We start from the raw sequence: 19,460 nt of genomic DNA on the forward strand, positions 1-19,460 counted from the left end.
AAAATTATGACACAATGGCATTTGCACATATGAATATATATAACCATAAAAGGCACAGTGAACTATCATTTACAAGATTAAAAAAATAAGCCGGGTAGTGGTTGCACACACCTTTAATGCCAGCACTCAGGAGGCAGAGGCAGATGGTTCTCTATGAGTTTGAGGCCAGCTTGGTATATAAGAGCTAGTTCCAGAAAAGTTTCCAAAGTTACATAGAAACTGCATCTCAAACCCCCTCCCCAAAAAAGATAAAATATAAGATGCCATGAATGGAACTTGCAGGACTGGAAATTGTGTTTAAGTCAGTGAGAAGTAGTTGAATGTATTAACTGTACTTACACATAGCAATAATGTGCACATAAACTTATTTTTTAACAATAAATTCATCTGACTTTATTGTAATATTTTATTTTATGAGCTTTTAATATTTTTAACATTTGCTTTTAATTATAGTACAAATCACAAACATATAACTACACAAGCATTTATTTTTATATACATTATTTTCTGTTTTAAGGTTTTTATTTTTAAACTATTTTTGACATATAGCACACATATTATCCAGGTCCAACACAGGATCAGTGCCATCAATTGATTTCCAACTCCATACCTGGTTCCATTAGAAAATTCTCAGACGTGATAGCATACATGAATCAATCATCAAAGAAAGTGTCACTGCCATCACTGAATTAAGTCCTTTAATGGGTGTCGTCCTTTCTTCTTTATCAAGATGTAGCTTTAGTGCAATGCGACATGACTAGTTAGCAACAATCCGTGCTTATTATTGACCTTCACAGTCACTAATTTATTTGTATTTCCAGCTAATAATGCTCCATAAGGCATGTACTATCAACATTTGCAGTAGATTCTGTAAACTTTAGAGGCCATCCTGAAGAAAAAAAAAAAAAAGAAAAAGAACATGAAAATAATGAACACAGATCAAGCAGAAGAATCATGTGATCAAGAGAATCTATCATCTTCCTCCATTCTCTCACGTATTAGCATGATGATTGGCTTTCCTTTCCACCTATCTGAGCAGAAATAATGAAGACTTCTCAATAGAGTGATAATATAATATGTAAAATTTTCTGAACAAGATGAGTCCCCACCCATCTATGAGGACCTATTAGAAGTTAAGTTGAAGTGGGAATTGTTACAATTTTCTCCAGTGGTATAGGCACTGGTACATAGTTGCCCATGCTCCAAGGAATAATCCTCCACTCATCTTCATGCAAGCAACCTTAATTATATTAATGAAATACACACATACACATAAACACAGATAGAGAGAAAGGGAGAGGTGAGAGGAAGGAAGGGAGGGAGGGAGAAAGAGAACATAAAACATAATTGAAAGGCATAAATGTAGGAAGGGGGTTTATAAGAAAGGAGTTTGGCAAGTGTAGAAGAAAGAAAGATACAGGAGAGCAACGGACAGTGAAATATGACCAAAATATATTATACACAGGTATGAAATCATTAAAGAATGAAAATAAAGAAAGAGTAAGAGACAGGCAGCTCCTTATGTTGAGTATAGACCAAAGCTGGCTTATCATAACTTTTATCAAGTGATATGTATCCCAAGAAAATTGTGAACTTTCTCCCCTTAGAATGTATCAACTATCAACTAAATCAGGATATGTAGGAAGAACCCAGAACAAGTTCGGACACTAGAACTAGAATCATGAAGATGACATTTGTTAGTCCCAAAGAGTCCTGGAATTGTATGAGACAATGCAAACCAGCAAAACAAAAACTGTCCTCAGCTGAACCAACGGGAAATGATCATACTTTACTCCTGACCTCACTCAATTAAGAAGAATAATTTCCAGCAGAATAATACGGATTTCAGTTTCCTTAGCAGCTTTTGGGTACCAAATGACAAGAAGGCAGGGCTCTTACAAGGGCTACTTTTTTGTAGAATCAAAAGAAATTTGCTAAAAATTGAGTTACTGCTCTATTGTTCCTGGGGAAGGGGTGAGAAAAGCTGATGCCTAACAATTTTCCTATTTATATTTCTTCTGCTTAGGAACTTTATTCAAAACAAGAACAATAAAGCTAGTTTTTAAATAGCAGCATAGCAATTAACATACAAAAGCAAAAACATACACAAGAGAAAGCAGTCTTCATGAGGGAAGAAAGTATGGAATGGAGAGATGAACACTATTATTTACAGAATACCTTTTATTGGCAGTCCCTGTGCTATTACCAGATCCAGGCTTCATTGCAGCCTTGTGAAACCAGTAAGCTTGACTGCATCGAACAGAAACCCTCTCTATGATAGAAATCACACAGTTCACAATCATTCTACTTTTTGTTGTTGGAAAATGCTCTTTCATTTCCCAGCCACCAAGACCCAAATAACCAAACAGAAATTATATTAATTACAACACTGCTTGGCCAATGACTCAAGCACCTTTCTAGCTAGCTCTTGAAACTTAAATTAACCCATTTCTATTCATCTGTATGTCGCCACAATGCTGTGCTTTACCAGATAAAGTTCTAGGCGTCTGTCTCCTTCAGCAACTACATAGTGTCTCCTTGACTCCACCTACTCTATATATCTCTGTTCAGATTTCCCAACTGACTTTGTTCTGCTAAGCCATTGGTAGAAACAGATTTATTCATTAACAAATAAAAAAACAGAACACAAACAGAAAGACATATCATTTTAGTATCTTGTTTCAAGCATAGTGTCTTGTGTGTGGAGCTCACATGTAGAGTGCTTATCTAATAGGAACAAGGACCTGTTTGGTCTCTGAAACCAGAAAAGTCAGCATTTCTTGTGCTCTACCATCTTTCATTTTTTTTAACCATGAACAAGAAAGACTTAAGGCAAATCCTTTTAATTTTTCCATTTTCCAGATGTAAACTCTGTGATCCAGAGAGATTTGGCAACTAGTTCGTGATCATATACAACATGAGTAGTGGAATGAAATTTTAACTCAGATATTGGACACCTAAATCCATTGAGATCAGAGGTTTCAATATTGTTGTTTCAACAATAATAAGTATGCACTTATGTGCATGTAAGCATTGCGTGATGTTTTGTGGAGATGATCAGAAAATGGTCGGGTAGGCTAAAGTACTGAATGGGAACTAAATTATAAGGTTCCATGATAGAAGAAAAACATTTTCAGATACAGCAAGTGACTTTATCTAATGGTAAAGAATAAAAATGTGTCTGGATGTGAAAATGTCTTACATCTAGATCCAAAATGAACTTGAAAAAAAGCATTTGTTAAGAACTCCTGAACAACTGCAGTTTCTATTTGATGCTAGTCTGAGAATCAGAGAAAATCACTAAAGGATACAGAGCAAAGAGTATATAGTTCAAGATGAAAAAGAGCCTGTGGTGAAGCTCAGGACTGTCTGCATCAGTATTGATTGAGATAGACATGAGAAAAGTCCACGCTCTCTGGTGTTGATAGTGCACACAGGAATGATGGAGAATTTCAAAAATGCGATGCTTCATTTTTGAAATGTCCTCTCACAAATGGTCATAGCAGGAAATTTCTCTAGTGATAATAAATGAGAAAAAGCTGGGAGAATAGTTTAGGTTGATGCATTCTATGAAAAAGTCTGTTTTGTGCAGAGGAATCCTTACAATAAACATAGATGCAGATGACCAGGCAGAGAAGGAACATTTGAAGAGCAGTGGTGGAGCATATATATATGCTCATTGGCTAGAAACATCCTCCCACTAGGACACTATAGCCACTTCCTTTGAGACTGTAAGCTATCTTCAGTTAAGCTACTTGAACCACATGAGGTTCCTGATCTGGTACTTTCTCCACTGAGAAGGAATGGACTTGACTATAGTTAAAGCTCCAAGTAGGGCAGTTAAAATGATAAAGGTTTCCATGGCTAAAGTGGCAGAATTCAAACTGAGCTTTGATGGCCCAGCTTTCAAACAGCAGGAACAGCTGGCAAAAGCAAATCAAAATTGCAGGAGCCTTGTTGAACTGCAAATAAGCTAGCTCCCAGGGAAAAGAGGAGAGAAAGCAGGTTGAGGCAAGTCACAGAATTGAGTGAGCAACCCTTTCATTATAATAAGAAATAGATGTTGCCAGGTAGTTTGACTTCAAGCTATGCATTTCTATCTCCTATCTCTTGGTCTTGGCTTCATTATTAGCAAAATAATAATAACATATCTTTGGTTGAATTATTGTCAAACATGAGTAAAGGTTTGCATCAAAACCCTTCATAAGTTGCACTATGTTACCATGGTAATGAAACTTAATACTTATGTTTTGCTTCTCCTAATTTCTTTCCTTTTTGAGTATTATGCTTTATTCATTTTTATGTAGTAACATTTATGTACAAACTAAAATGAATTATAGGCAAAATACACACATGTCCATCTTTTTTTTAATTCTGTCTGAAATATTTATACAAGCCTGTTCTACCTAACCCAGAGGAAGAAAGTTTAAGGTCTGTGACAGCAAAGGTATGATATTTTCATTGATCAATACAAAAAGAACATGGAATCATCATCTATTCACACCTGAGCACAAGTTCAAGATACCCACAGCAGATTTATATCAATGATTAATTGTGGTACACTAAGAATAAAATGCACTAATCTGAAAACCTTAAATATCATTTCACTATCCTGGTTAAAACAACAACAAAAACCTGGTAGTGTCGGGGCTGGAGAGATGGCTCAGTGGTTAAGAGCATTGCCTGCTCTTCTAGAGGTTCCGAGTTCAATTCCCAGCAACCACATCGTGGCTCACAACCATCTGAAATGAGGTCTGGTGCCTTCTTCTGGCCTGCAGACATACATACAGATAGACTATTGTATACATAATAAATAAATATTTAAAAAAATCATTTCACTAAATTGTCACCATCCCCCAATCATTCATTTACCCCTATTACTATTGTTTTCCATTTTAATTGATGCATAGTGGTTCTCTCATGAAATTATTCTTTATCATAATATACACCCTCTTGTCCCATTAACTTCTGTGTCCTTAAAAGGAGGTATTATGCTTGTTGAATGAACCAATGGTCAGGGACTCATTAACTCATTTACTCTTTTACAATAATATCCATCTAAAATTATATATCTCTCTATATATACGTGTGTGTGTGTGTGTGTGTGTGTGTGTAAAATGCACTTTGATCACATTTCCACAATTACCTTGCCAAATTCACTTCTCTTCTCACTGGTTATCAAAGAAACACACTGTCAGGCCCACAACTGACTGAACTGATTTCCAGATAATGAATCTTTAAAATATATATAATACATTCTAAGGTTTATATATATTCTGTATATACATTCTATGTGTATTATATACATAGAATATATTTTCTAAGATATACTATATATATCCTATCAAATATACCTTGGAATATTTACACTTGAAAGGAAAGCTGAACAACCCTGACTCACACCAAAGTACTAGCACATTTGGTGCTTGAGAGCTCTGTGTGAGAATCACCTGGAGCAATTTTGAATCATTTTGAGAACTAGCATGCACAGCAGACTAACTGAATGAGTCTCTAGGAGGGGTGGATACATATTATTAAAGAAAATTCTCTTCCACTAAAGTATAACAGACATAGGTCTGGACCAGAAACTGCTAATCTTTGCCTCCATAGGGCCAGATACTTAATGTTCATGACCGTAGGACCTCTGTCAATATAGCAAAGCCAATACATATAAAGGAATTTAGGAGATGTTGTATTCTAGTAAAACCTTTTATTTTTTTGAGATAGAGTCTCACTATGAAGCTCTTAGCTAACCTGGAACTCACTATATAGGTCAGGCTGGTCTCAGATTAAGATCCACTAGCCACTGCTTTCCAAATGACAGAATTAAAGGTTTGTTCTTCCATACTTAGCCATGGATGATAAATTCTATTCTTTTCTTAATACATTTATTTTTAATTACATATATGTTTAATTTATTTACAACATTTTCTCCATTCTCTCTTCTCTCTCCACTTGCTCCCAGGTGCCTTTCACACCAAATTAATAGCCTCTTTTTCTTCCATATATGCATGTATGAATACATATAAATATGAGCAAATATATAACTATGACCTGTTGAATCTGCTTAGTGTTGCCTATGTATATATGTTTTTTCCTTGATTCTGAGGTACTGCAATGTCAAAACATCATGAGACACAAAGAGCTTTTAGAAAACATTGAAAAACACATATAAATGCTCATTCATTCTACCTTGAAATTTCCACCATAAACCCAGTCACAGATTTATCATTCATCACTTCAGTATACATATCTTAGGTAATTCCTACAAAAATATGATTTCTGATTTCTTCAACTCAGATATCTTGTCAGTGATGTGTGCCTATATTTGTTCCTGAAACATGGTCTTGATCTGAATTTTTGTTCTTACCAAAATACCAAGTTTATCTACCACTTTCTCATGTACTTACTCCCTCTAGTGCCCCGAAAATTTAACTATATACTAACACTGGCACAAAGAACCCTTTGACAAGCAGGGTGGAGGTGGCAATGCCTTTAATCCATGCACTCGGGAGGCAGAGGCAGGTGGATTTCTGTGAGTTCAAGGCCAGCCTGGTCTACAAAAGATTGTTCCAGGACAGGCTCCAAAGTTATAGAGAAACCCTGTCTCGAAAAATAAAAAAGAACTTTTTTACAGACCTCTATTCATTGTCAGTCCTATCATCCCCTTGCATTCAACTCTAACTTTTTCATTAGATTTCTTACTAAATTACCCCTTTTTAAACTATATTCTTGTTTAGAGGAAAATCTTTTAAATTTGCTTTCTATATTTACAATCTCTGTCTTTTTAGTCCATCAATTCAGTTTTTTCCCATATTTTTACTTAAACAATTCTTGCTAAGGAGACCAAATATTCATCTTGCCAAGTCTAACAGTTAAGTTTTATCCCTCACCTTATTCAAATGCTTGTCAAATATTTTTAAATCTTTACCAATTGGTTTCTTTACACTCCAAATGCACGATTCTTTTTCTGTCTAAACATTCCCACTCACATTATTCTGACTCTTTCCTTTTTTTAGGCTATTTTATATAATATCCACTTACTTAAGGTGACACTCCCCCAACTTATTTACTAGCTTGCACAGGTACTCCATTGCACGTACACACACAATACTAAAGATTTGAAAAATCCTTCATATGAGAGAAAACAAGGTATTGGTCCTCTTGTATATGGGTTACCTTAATATGATGTTTTTTTTAACTCTATCCATTTTTTCCGCAAATCTCATTATTTTTCTATAGCTGAATAATGTTCTATTGTGTATATGTACTACATCTTCATTATTCACTCAACAGTTGTTGAATATCTAGGCTGTCTCCATTTCCTAGGTATTCTGAATATGCCAAAAATGGACACTAATGTTTAGGAATCCCTGAAATAGGGTACATTTGATTATATGAGAGTCCTTTGGGTATACACTCACAAGTCGTGTGTGTGTGTGTGTGTGTGTGTGTGTAGTGAAAAAAGTCACTGAAATGATTTCTAATGATATTCTGCTATACTCATAGAGTGGATGGTTCCTAGACCAATGGTTTTCAGAGATACTTCACCCAGCAACTGAGGGAAGATGAAGAGACACACCGCCAAATATTAGATAGTGCTTTGAGAATTCCATGGAAGAGAATGTGGGGGAGGAAGGATTGGAGGAGCGAGAGGGGTCAAGGGCATCACAAGAAAACCCACAGAATCAACTACCTGTGACCATAGGAGCCCGTAGAAACCAAACTGATGACCAGAAAGCCTGCCTGGGACTGGCCCAGGACCTTTGCATGTATGTTACAATTGTGTTAGCTTGATCTTCTTATGTAACTCCTAACAGTGTGGTTCTTGTGTCACTTTTGGGATCCTATTCCTCATACTGGATTGCCTGTCCAGCCTTCAACTTGATATGACATTTTTAGTTGATGTCCATTGGAGCCCTTCCCTTCTCTGAATAGAAATGGAGGAGGAATCTATGGGGAGCAGAGAGGAGATGAGAGGCGGGGACTGAAAAGAGAGAAAAGAAGGGAAAGGGCTGTAGAATTTCAAATAAATAAATAAAGCGCTTCTTAGACATTTACATTTCTTTTTTTTTTTTTTTTTTTTTTTTTTTTTTTTTTTTTTTTTTTTTTTNCCTGGAACTAACTCTTATAGACCAGGTTGGCCTTGAACTCATAGAGATTCAGCTGCCTCTGCCTCCGGAGTGCTGGGATTAAAGGTGTGTGCCACCACTACCTGGCTTCTTTCTTTCTTTTATTTTTTAATATTTATTTATTATGTATACAATATTCTGTCTGTGTGTACGTCTGCAGGCCAGAAAAGGGCACCAGATCTCATTACAGATGGTTGTGAGCCATCATGTGGTTGCTGGGAATTGAACTCAGGACCTTTGGAAGAGCAGGCAATGCTCTTAACCACTGAGCCATCTCTCCAGCCCCTCTTTCTTTCTTTTATGCACTTTCTGTTTAGTTCTGTAGTCTGACTCTTGAATGGCTGACAGTTGCATTCTGAATGAATTCAAGAACCTTTGTACTGCTGATGGGGGAAGCAATGTTTAGCACTGAAAACTTGGCTAACAATCCAGGCCAGGAGAAGTAGGCCCATGTGAATAGTCTATTTCTTATAGTAACTAAATTGATTCAGCATCAAACATCCTTCTAAATACCTATGTGTATATGTAAATCCCAAAACAAAATTAGTTCCCAAAATTGATCAGAGAAGCATCTTTTTTTTTTGTACTATAAACAGTGGTGAATGCAAAGCCTCATACTCATGATAATTCAAGATGCAGAAAATAAGCAATGATGTGGACCCAAACCCAAAATCCCTTATACCATCCTCCTTAAGGCTCACAGAGCACTGCAGGGGAGGGTGTGGGGAATTTATAAGTGCAGAAGAAAGAGCTAAGGGCCATGAAATGCTATTCTCCAGACTGGGGAAAAAAAAAAAAAAAAACTACTGTAATCATTAACTCGCATCAGCTGTAGTTCACCTGCACTGAGCCAATGAAAGACCAGCCTTATAAACAGTCAATGGGAGATGGGAAAAGGGCTCAAGGAAACCTACATTTTACCACTGAATTATGAGTGAGAGATAGATTCTGAAAGAGGGGCTGTCACTGTTAGTTCTATGCACTGTTGAATCTACCAGGCTCCAATGGATAGCTCCAAACCCTGACATACAGGTGATGGGAACAAGAGGAAGAAGCTGCTAATTTCATGATACTTAGGAGATAGTAAATGTAAAGACACAAAGAGAAATTATAAAATGCTATGAATTTATAGATTTACTTGATAAATTAAAGCATAGGAAAACTGAAAAGGATATGATTTAATGAAAAGGGAGTGATTCTGAAGTTATTAGCTAATGGTAAAAATAGTAATCTGAAATGTAGAAATAATGCTAGTTGGTATTCATAGAAAGGTTTTGGTGGGGATTCTAAATTTTACTACATATCAAACAATGTCATGAAAGATAATCACATACCTGAAGGGATATATTCATGAAGGAGGAATGCAATTTCTATAGGGGAAATCATATTGACTTAATCAGATTAAATTCTTCCATTGCCAATAATATGAAAAACTAGAACAAATTTTTATGTCATTTTCATTTCAAAATACCTTTTTAAAAATGTTGCCTTATGTTACTTATTTTGGAAAGACTATTTTTGTTGTGAAAAGAAAGGTGCATTGCAGAAAAGAAACAATGTAGAGAAAAAAAATTGTTCTACACAAAAACCACAAATGGAGAAATCTAGCGGTCAGCCCAATCTGACAGTTTTTATAAGCAAGTTGAAGGAACAAATGTAATTGACACTAAGCTCTTCTAGAGATAGTGAAATGCCAAACTTCCAGGGGTAAAATATAAGAAAATTGCAATAGCCTATATAAAAGGGAAGATAATAATAGATAAATTTCATCATGGACAAAGGCAAGAAAAAACTAACACCACTTTATTTTAAGGTCTGTGTACAATGTGCATTTACAGAGAATATGTAGCCTTTGGACCCTATTTCTTAGAATGAAAAAACAGCCTTAAAATATCTGACTTTATTAAAAAATAAATAGAAATAGAACCAAAATCTAACATTTGACTGATATACAGAATTGTGCTGGGTTCACACAAGGAGTGCATTGTTATCACATTCCAAACAAGACATAAAATGGCTAATGAGAATCCCGAGGAAAGTAATAGAATAACCAATGAAGAGCAAGAATTTCCATATGAGAGAAAAATCAAAAGATCATGTTTCTTAAACCTGAAGAATGAGAATCCTAAAATAATGCTGCTGAAGATTATGCAAGATCTTAAATGGACATTGTAAAAGAACACATTGTCCTGTTCATTATGTTTCAATGTATCAAAACTAGCAAGGGTTTCATTAAGTATAGAAAAATCTACCTTGAGATTTAATGAGTGAACTCCATGTACCTGATACCACAAGCTGTTAAGCATGTTTTTCATTGAATAGGTTCATCTGGTAGTAAAGATGAATAAGATATTAATTCTTCATTCAAAGGACCCCTGCCTGGGAATGGATAAAGAGAAATAGCCATCTTAATATTACTTATGAGCCATATCTACAAATATTATCTTTAAGTCACCCACTTATTTTTCTATAGCTGCTACTTTAAGCTACCTTTTCATTTCTTGCTTTGATTCATTAAACATATTTTAAGAATAAAATCTTTTAATTTCCTCTCTTTAATTCATTATCCTCATAAAATTTTCAGAAAAAGTATAATTAAATAACAATACACTTCTGTACACAAGTCTTTAACATCCTCCCACCCCAAAGCACTGGTCTATAGCAACCTCAAAGAGCTTAGCTCCTGTCTTCCCATGTATTCTATTTTCCTCTTTTTAAATATCGGCCCATTTCTGTTTATATATTAGACACATATTTTTAATACTTTTGAGAATTTTCAGATGCTGTTACTTTTGCTTAGAAATTCTTCTCTCTGATTTTTGAATGTATAAGTCTTCATTTTTCTGATTTTATTTAAGTCTCACCTGTTGAAATAATACATTCTTCTTCACCCATCAGAGTGTGCTACTCGGCCCCTGCTTAGCATTATCCCATTACTACATTTCCTTTCTTCGTCAGTCCCAATACAATTTATATGTTCATCTGTTTGTTATTAAGAAATTAAGTTCAACTGGGGCAAAAATATATTTTTGAAGTGTCTGAACAAGGCAAATTTTACTCTTAATCAAGAGGACGTGCTTGAAAGAGTGAGCACACATCTACAGGAAGTGCACTTTGTTCTTTCTCAAATTATGTTTTGCATTTATAATATAATTGCATTATTTCCTCTTCCTTTTACTCCCTCCAAATCCTAGTATATTCACTCCTTGTTCTCTTTCCAACTCATAGCCTCTGTTTTCATTAACTGTTGTTACATACATACATATACATAGTATATGTGTGTGTATATATTTACAAACAGGTATGTGCAGATATATTAAATTTCTAAATATGTAAGTACATCCTGCTCAGTCAGTATGATGTTATTATGTATGTCTCAGGGCTGGCCTTAACCTTACATGAAGAACTACAGACAACTAAGAAATACATTTGGTTTGGTTTTTATTCTAACTCAGGTGATAACTGTCTTTTCTCAGTTACTGAAGCCCTACTTAACAGTCTTATTCAGCTAGCTAGTGTTAAAAGAACTGGCACACAGGAAATGACAGAGGAAAGGACAAGGGATCACTGATCCAGGCCATCAAATTCCTGTAATGCAGCAGGGTGCCTTTGTGTCAACAAAGACTTTACTGAGTCGGGAGAATTAAATCATTTGTGTAAATGTCTTACCCAATAAGAGAGACAGAAAGATTAAGACCTTGGCTCTCTTTTTTCCCCCTATCTCAGAGTAAAGAATTTCAAAAATATAAAGATATTTGTTTAGTAATAATTGACTCAATAAGCCTGAGTTAGATTCCTAGTACATCATATTAATCATTCCATCTAAGAAAACATTTTAGTCTTATGGATATTTGTATCTACAGTAGATAACTAACTCCAGTGGCTTGTCCACCATAAAAAATTTAGAAATATAAACTTTAAAATGAATAAATGACGAGGGAGGGGGACTTGACTAGGGGAGGGGGAGGGAAAGGGGAGGCGGAGGTGAGGAAGAGACAGAAATATTTAATAAATAAATAAATAAAATGAATAAATGAAAGTTGACCATGGTGGCAAATGCTTGCAATCTCAATAATCAAGGGGCTGAGATAGAAGCACCATGAGTTTCCTACTGCATAGGAAAATCCTGTCTCTAAAACAAAAAAAAAAATTAAATAAATAAAAATCAATGAGAAAATATAAGGGAGAAGAAAAGGGAAATATAAATATTATTAATTCTGTGAAAATATGTAGGGCTTCTCAGCTACATTGAAAAGTCAGAAACTTATGGTACAATTTTTATATATTCATACATTTTAAATAGCATTTCATTTAAATTAACCTTGAAGATCAGGAAACAGACAATAGAAAATGACCATCGTAAACCACTTCATTACATTAAAACCTGATGGTGGGTGAAAACAAGGCTTAGCTAACTGCATGGATAAATAACTTTGACAGGTTATTAATGGAATTGAGCTGTTTGGCAGCTATACCCTTTATAACAGTGTTATCATTCTGCTAGCCTTCCCCATCACCTGGGTATTCTGACCACCTTAAGAGGCAAGTTCCGCCCACCACAATTCGCGCCCCCCCCCCAAGGCAAATTTATCTCTTGCCTTCTCTCTGTCTACTCTCTCTCTCTCCTTCTTCTTCTGAAGAGGTAAACATTGCTTCTCCCTTCCTTCCCCCTTCTCTTCTTTCCCTCTATCTCTTCCCTCCATCATCCCCTTACCCTTATACTCTTTCCAACACCCACTAAATAAACTCTATTCCCAAGTTCTCTGTATGGCATGTCTGTCTCTCTCCCACCCACCTGGGGACCTGTCAGGGTTGTGTGGCCATTAATCTTTCAGTAGGGGTCTCAAATTGAAAAGATATCTATTTCATATTGCTGGCTTTAAAGAATAGGTTAATATTAAAATATTAAACATGTTTCAGTATTGCACTAAAGCAAACGTAGTTTTCTCACATTTCAAGCCAATCCATCCAAGCTGTATTGAAACTCTTCTATGTCTTCTTAGGACATTTACAAATTTCTCTATTGTGAAATATACTTCTTCATTTACTGAGAAGACATTTATTAAGTCCAAATTTGACTTAATGTGCCTACCCTGCCCATATCTTCATGGCCAGATCCAGTGCAGAAACATATTGTGCAGTTTGAATGAGAATGCCCCCCATAGGCTCTTATAGGTGGTATAATTCGAGGAATTTTGTAAGATGTGGCCTTGCTAAAGGACATACATCACTGGGGCAAGCTTTGAGGTTTCAATCCCTTGCCCCAGTTGCAATTCACCCTCTCTGCTTCCTGTGAGTGTTTTAAGATGTGAGTCTCTATGCTGCTTGCTCGCATGCTTCCTCCCTGTGATGGACTCATAACCCTCTGGAAGTATAAGACTAAACATACCCTTCATTCTAAAAGTTACCTTGATTATGGTATTTATCACAGTAACTAAAAGGTTTTCTGTACCCATGTAATAGGTTTCTCTGCTGAATCAGTAAGGCAGATCAGGTTGAATTGAAAAAGTAAAGTACAGCTTTACTTGAGGAAAGCAACTCCCAGGTGAGTTCTCCAGCCCCAGAAATCAAAGCTAAAGTAACACACAGAAACTAAAACAGAGAGCTTATATAGCCTGTAGGTAAGTGCCAATGCTGTGTCGCTGTGTCTGCCACAAGCTGGGTTTGTGACCAAGTATGGCCAAAAGCTGGAAGATTTGGGTGGGGACTTAGGCTGCTGATAGCATCAGGGAAGAAACTGCACTAGCCATCAAGAATGTGAAACTGGGCATTTTGGTGCTTGCCCTTTGTTCAGAGATTCTCTGAGAGGGTGGGGTTTGGAGAGAGACAGAGAGGAATGGTGCTTTCCAGAACAAGCAGAAGTGAGCTGTGGTTCCAACGAAATAGTAAGAGAAAGTAATTGATACAGAACATCATAGCAGAGAGTTAGCTTTTTCTGTGTAAAACTTGACCATGCTGTTGTTTTCTTTACTTTTTTAACATTTCTTTTATTCTTTCTTTTCTTTCTATTTTGGAGGAATTTAAAAGACATTGGAATTAAGATTGAAGTCACTGAATGATGTAAGCAGAGCGTAATTGGTTATCCTAGTAGGAGTTTGGGAGACAGGAGTGTGAATAGTCATGTGGATTATGGAGCTCAAGAGGTTTCAGAAAGAACAAGAGTAGCAACTAGGCTAGAAACCAGGGTTGTCATATTTTGAAAGAATATGGCTGTTTTCTGTTCTTGACATCAGAACTGGCAAAGGATACATTTAAAAGTAATTGCTAATTTCTTTGGCAGAGGTGATTTCAAGGCAGCCTAATAGTGACTATGTCCTGTTGTCATTAATAATCACTCTTATACGGCTCCATATTAAAAAAGATCAAATGGGGCAGAAAGAAATACAAAATGTACTATTGGGAGTGAGAAAAAATGCTGGCAAAGTTAATGTAACAGCTAAGGATTATGTTGGAGGAAGGCTACAATTATTAAGTACTATTAAGTAGAAGCCAGATTTGCATTGGACAAAAGGAGAGTGTACTCTCAAGGCAAAATTCTCCCCACCTAAGCTTCCAGCCTTGAAAGGAAAAGGCCTAAGGACTTTAATGTTCCTAAATATCAAAAAGCAAACAAAAGCTTCTATAAATGAGGTTCAGTGAGTTCCCAACCAAAAATGTTAATCGAACTTGGCAGTGTTGTCCACATGGTGATGGTTTTTGAGTTATGAAAGCAAAGGGTTCAAATAATCTTCCTCTCCAGTTTTGAAGATCACTAAGGCCAGGCAATGTGTGGCAGGGGAGTCCCTGCATGATGGCACTGAATAAGAACATTGTTGGTTTTTTCATCCCCAGAATCTTGCAGAGTACCTCCCAGAACTGTGAATGGTAGGCAGAAGGGAGAAGATTTCTGGTTGTGAGATTGATTTCTCTATACCCTTTAGTCAAAATGGGTGGTGCTTTCAGTAATGTGGTTCTGGTGGGTAGCCAAAGGCAATGACAATAGGCCAATGTTGCCTTGGAGCCTGTGGGTTCTGCCTAATCCAAACTCACAGGGAGGTATCCCATGCCTCTTCCTGTAAATTTTTCTTCAATTGGCATTGCCTTCTGGTAGCTGCTTTGTTCACAAATGCATGACAATTATGTTCAAACTCCTTTGTTGTTGTGTATTGAGATTAGTTTACTAACTAGTGAGTTTCTGGCATGATCTGCAGTGCTTTGGTATTTCCCTGACTACAGAGATGAAGGAGTGAAAAAACAGCAGACACATGTACAGAGAAGCTGGGATCTGGTAGGCCATGCACTCTAATGGAGACACACCAATAACAACTCACAAATTCAGTGAGTTTATATGTACAGCACAAATGAGAAGGAGGCAGGTTAGCTAACTTCAGTGGCAGGTGTCTGGAAGGAAACATACTTAGGTGGCTGCCATCCAGGAGGAGAAAGCTGCAGTTGAGAGTTTCTGTGCACACTGGTTTTAACTAAATGTAAACTGTTTTTAAACATCCATATTTGGACCAGAGAAAACCACAATTTCTCTGAGACTGACCCCAGGAAAGGGTTGGCATTCCCATGGACCAGAGGCACTGGAGTTCTTGACACGCCCATGCAATGTTCATGTTTATAATGCACTTTCACTCAAGACTTCAGATGCTCCCCAAAGGTTCCCATAAAGCTTTCCATAAATTCTTAGTTTTGGCTAAGCTACCCACTGCCCCATCCTTTTCCCCATTATTCAGCCTCCGTACCCACTTAATCTACTATTGTTCGGTATCCTCCATCTTCTTTCATTTCACAAGTGTCCTACTATCCTTCTCCTTATATGTTTTCTTCAAGTTAAGTCCTGAGATAGTAGGCTTACATATATCTTTTCATATGTTCTTTGTGTTAGCCCCCATTTTACTCGCTGATTTCCTCTATAATCCCAGGCCTTTCCTTTAATAAGCCTTTCTGCCCCCCAGTATCTCAACTCACTACTTTTGCTTTACCCGTAATTTGCTCTCTTCTTCCCTTAACACATTCTACCACAAAAGGCCTTTTTCGAATTTCCTGCTTAGTCCCAGGGTTCACACTGAAGTCCTTAGACTTTGCATATTGACCTTCAAATAATGAGCTATCTCATCAATCCTCACTCTATCTTTCCTTCATAACCTCCCACATCCCTCCAATCGCTCCCTTTTCTCCAGCTGATTCCTTGGACATATGACAGACATTGACATTTTTTCAGGAATATACAAAAAACTTCACTCTGAAATGCAATGAGAAAACATGTTCTCATAACATCCATTCATAATATAAATAGTTTACACCAGTGATCAAACTAATTTCTTACTGTAGCTACAAAGGCAATGCACGGCATAACAGAAAATACCAGTTTGTTGATCTGTAAGGACCTAACCAAAGACTCAGAAACTCTCACAGACACAGAAAACAAAATAAATCAAATAATTTAATAATGCATGAAATTTCTACAGAAATTGACCATTTGTGAATAGACAAAAAAACAACATAAAAAGAACATCAGGGAACTTGACCTAATGAAAATGAGAAATGACTTTAGTACATTGTATTCAAATGTACTTTACAATCATTTTCTTTGGAACTTTGGGCTAAATGAATACTGAGTTCCTATTCACTTTTGTGATTTCATAGATGTAATTCAGAGAGCTGATTTCACTGTTTGAGAAATTAACCATGAAAGAAACACTGCTTTGTCTCTTTAAGCCTTTGTTCCTAAATTCAAAAGTAAGAGTTGTTGGAATAAATTAATCTGGTAATTCCCATGCTTGTTAGGAGACATTGTGGTGTCAATGGCTGAAAGATAAGTCTGAAAATAGGGGATTTTAATGATTTGGTAAAATATTGCTTAGTAGGGGTCAGCAAGATTACTCAATGGGCAAAGTACATTCTGTGTATGCCTTATGACCTAAGTTGGAACTCTAAAACCCATCTAAACACGGAAGAAGAGAAATGGCTCCAAAAGTTGCTCTTTGACCCTGACATCTGTTACATGGCATATGTTCATACACACACAAAACATACATACAAACAATAATAGTAAATTAAAAAATTGTACAGAAGTATTGAAAATAACTCTTAGTATATTCAATGAAAGGGTGGATAGATAGATAGATAGATAGATAGATAGATAGATAGATAGATAGATAGATAGATAGATGTTTGATAGATTCCAGCTATGCTCTTTGTCTTCTAAGTAGTTATCGCTTTTCTGATTTTATTAAAAAACAAAGATGGATACCACAGGCCTATTCTCGGTTATTTGTGTCTCTATTTCCCATCCTGGTTACCATGTTCTCCACTTGTCTCTCACCTATTTCTTGTTAAGAAGTCTTTAGTTTCTTAAAATTTTCATGAAATGAGGTCTGGTATAATTAAATTAAGACAATATTTAATGCATATGTGTGAGCCCTTTATCTAATAAAATGATTTTAGAAAACCATGATCATTTACAATATGATACATATTGCAATTAAAGAATGTGCCATGAAATTTATAGAGGAAAATTAGCTCATTTGGACTTAGGAATTATTTACTAGAAATTTCCCAAAGGAGCTGATATTTGAATGGAGTCGTGATGAATGGATAAGCATTTATCAGTGGGAGCTAAGCCTGTTACTCACAGGAAACAAAAACAAAGGCAAGAGCATACCCAGGGAATGAAGAATCTGTACCTTATGTCTAAAGCTTAAAAGAGCAAGGCATTGAAGTCTGATTACTGAGGCTGGGAAAGGGGTGGGGAAAAGAATGCAAAATACAACCATTAATCACATAAAATCACCAGGGTTTTAAGACAGTAAGCTAAAAGCCATTCATCTTCAGTCGTCATTAGGTACATTGCTGTGGTCTTCTTGTGTCCTCCTGGAAGTGTATACCAAGAACATTCTCTAGCAAATTAATTATCTGAAATGCCAGATATTTTTTTCTGTGTAGTCATGAAGCACTAGCATGAATTAAGACATTTTTCAATTGAAATAAGTTGTTTGAGCTAAACAGATAAACTTTGTTTTATTGACCTTCAATGAGGACATATTTCAAATGTCTGGAAGACTGAGAATATATTTTCATCTCAACACCCAGAATTAAGTAAAGGGCTTTGGTAGATGGTATAGTAAAAATGATTGCTTGGTTACATAATATCTGCTTTTATTTATTTTCGATCATATTGACCTTTACATTTCTTAAGTGTCCGTGTCAAGGTCAATTATTGAAGTATGACATATTTTTCCTGTCCTGTATCTCTTAATAGCCCTCTAGTTCAAATTCTCCTGTAAAAGCCTTAGAGTGATAAAGGGATTTTCATTGCTTCCTCTTCAGTATTAGGTTATCAGTGCACTGCAATCTGACTACAGTACCAAGAGGATGGCTCAGTTCAAATGGCTTAAATTTGAAATGAAATTCCCTCTAACACCAGGACAGTATCTAGTTCACCTTCTGCCTGCAGATATTGCTTGCCAAAATGATGGTCAGTATAGCATCTGTTCACTTCTGAGCACTAAATGACTAGTGTTTCAGGGCCAGTACATTTTGGACTCCAATTGGACTCCTCTTATATAGTGCCTGTCTATGCATATGTATGTATGAACAAATGTGATTTTTAGTGAATATTGGAATTTAGAGTAATATAGTAGCACTACATAACAGACAGCTAACAGGAATGTAATTACTATCCACATGAACTTATGTTGAGTTAATCTATTGTATTAATCCTTTATATGTACATTAAACACATACATGTATTGTGGAAGGTATTACAAAGGCACAAAGGAAAGTACTTTATGTTTGGCATTTTGTCTGCCTCATGGAATACCAGTAATTACTATTTTTCTAGAATGACCATACAAAACCATCAGAAATAAGACAGCAATCTTCAAAAGTTATTGAGCCAAAATAAGCAAAGTTTTAATTGATTTTATTGAGCTCTACATTTTTCTCTGCTGGCCTCCCTGACTCTACCCTCCCCTTCAGCCCTCTCTCATAGTTTTCATGCTCCCAATTTACTCAGGAGATCTTGTAATTTTCTACTTCCCATGTAGATTAGATCCATGTATGTTTCTCTTAGGGTCCTCATTATTGTCTAGGTTCTCTGGGATTGTGATTTACAACTCATAAACACCTTCAGTAATGTAGCAGGATACAAGATTAACTCAAAAAATCAGTAGCCCTCCTGTACTCAGATGATAAATGGGCCAAGAAGGAAATCCGAGAAACATCACCCTTTACGATAGCCATAAATAGCATAAAATATCTTGGAGTAACTCTAACCAAACAAGTGGAAGATTTATATGACAAGAACTTTAAATCTTTGAAATAGGAAACTGAAGAAGAGAC

Source organism: Alexandromys fortis, unplaced genomic scaffold (assembly GCF_014885135.2).
Source record: "Alexandromys fortis isolate MF-2015 unplaced genomic scaffold, M_Fortis_MF-2015_v1.1 scaffold_95, whole genome shotgun sequence".
NCBI lineage: Eukaryota > Metazoa > Chordata > Mammalia > Rodentia > Cricetidae > Alexandromys > Alexandromys fortis.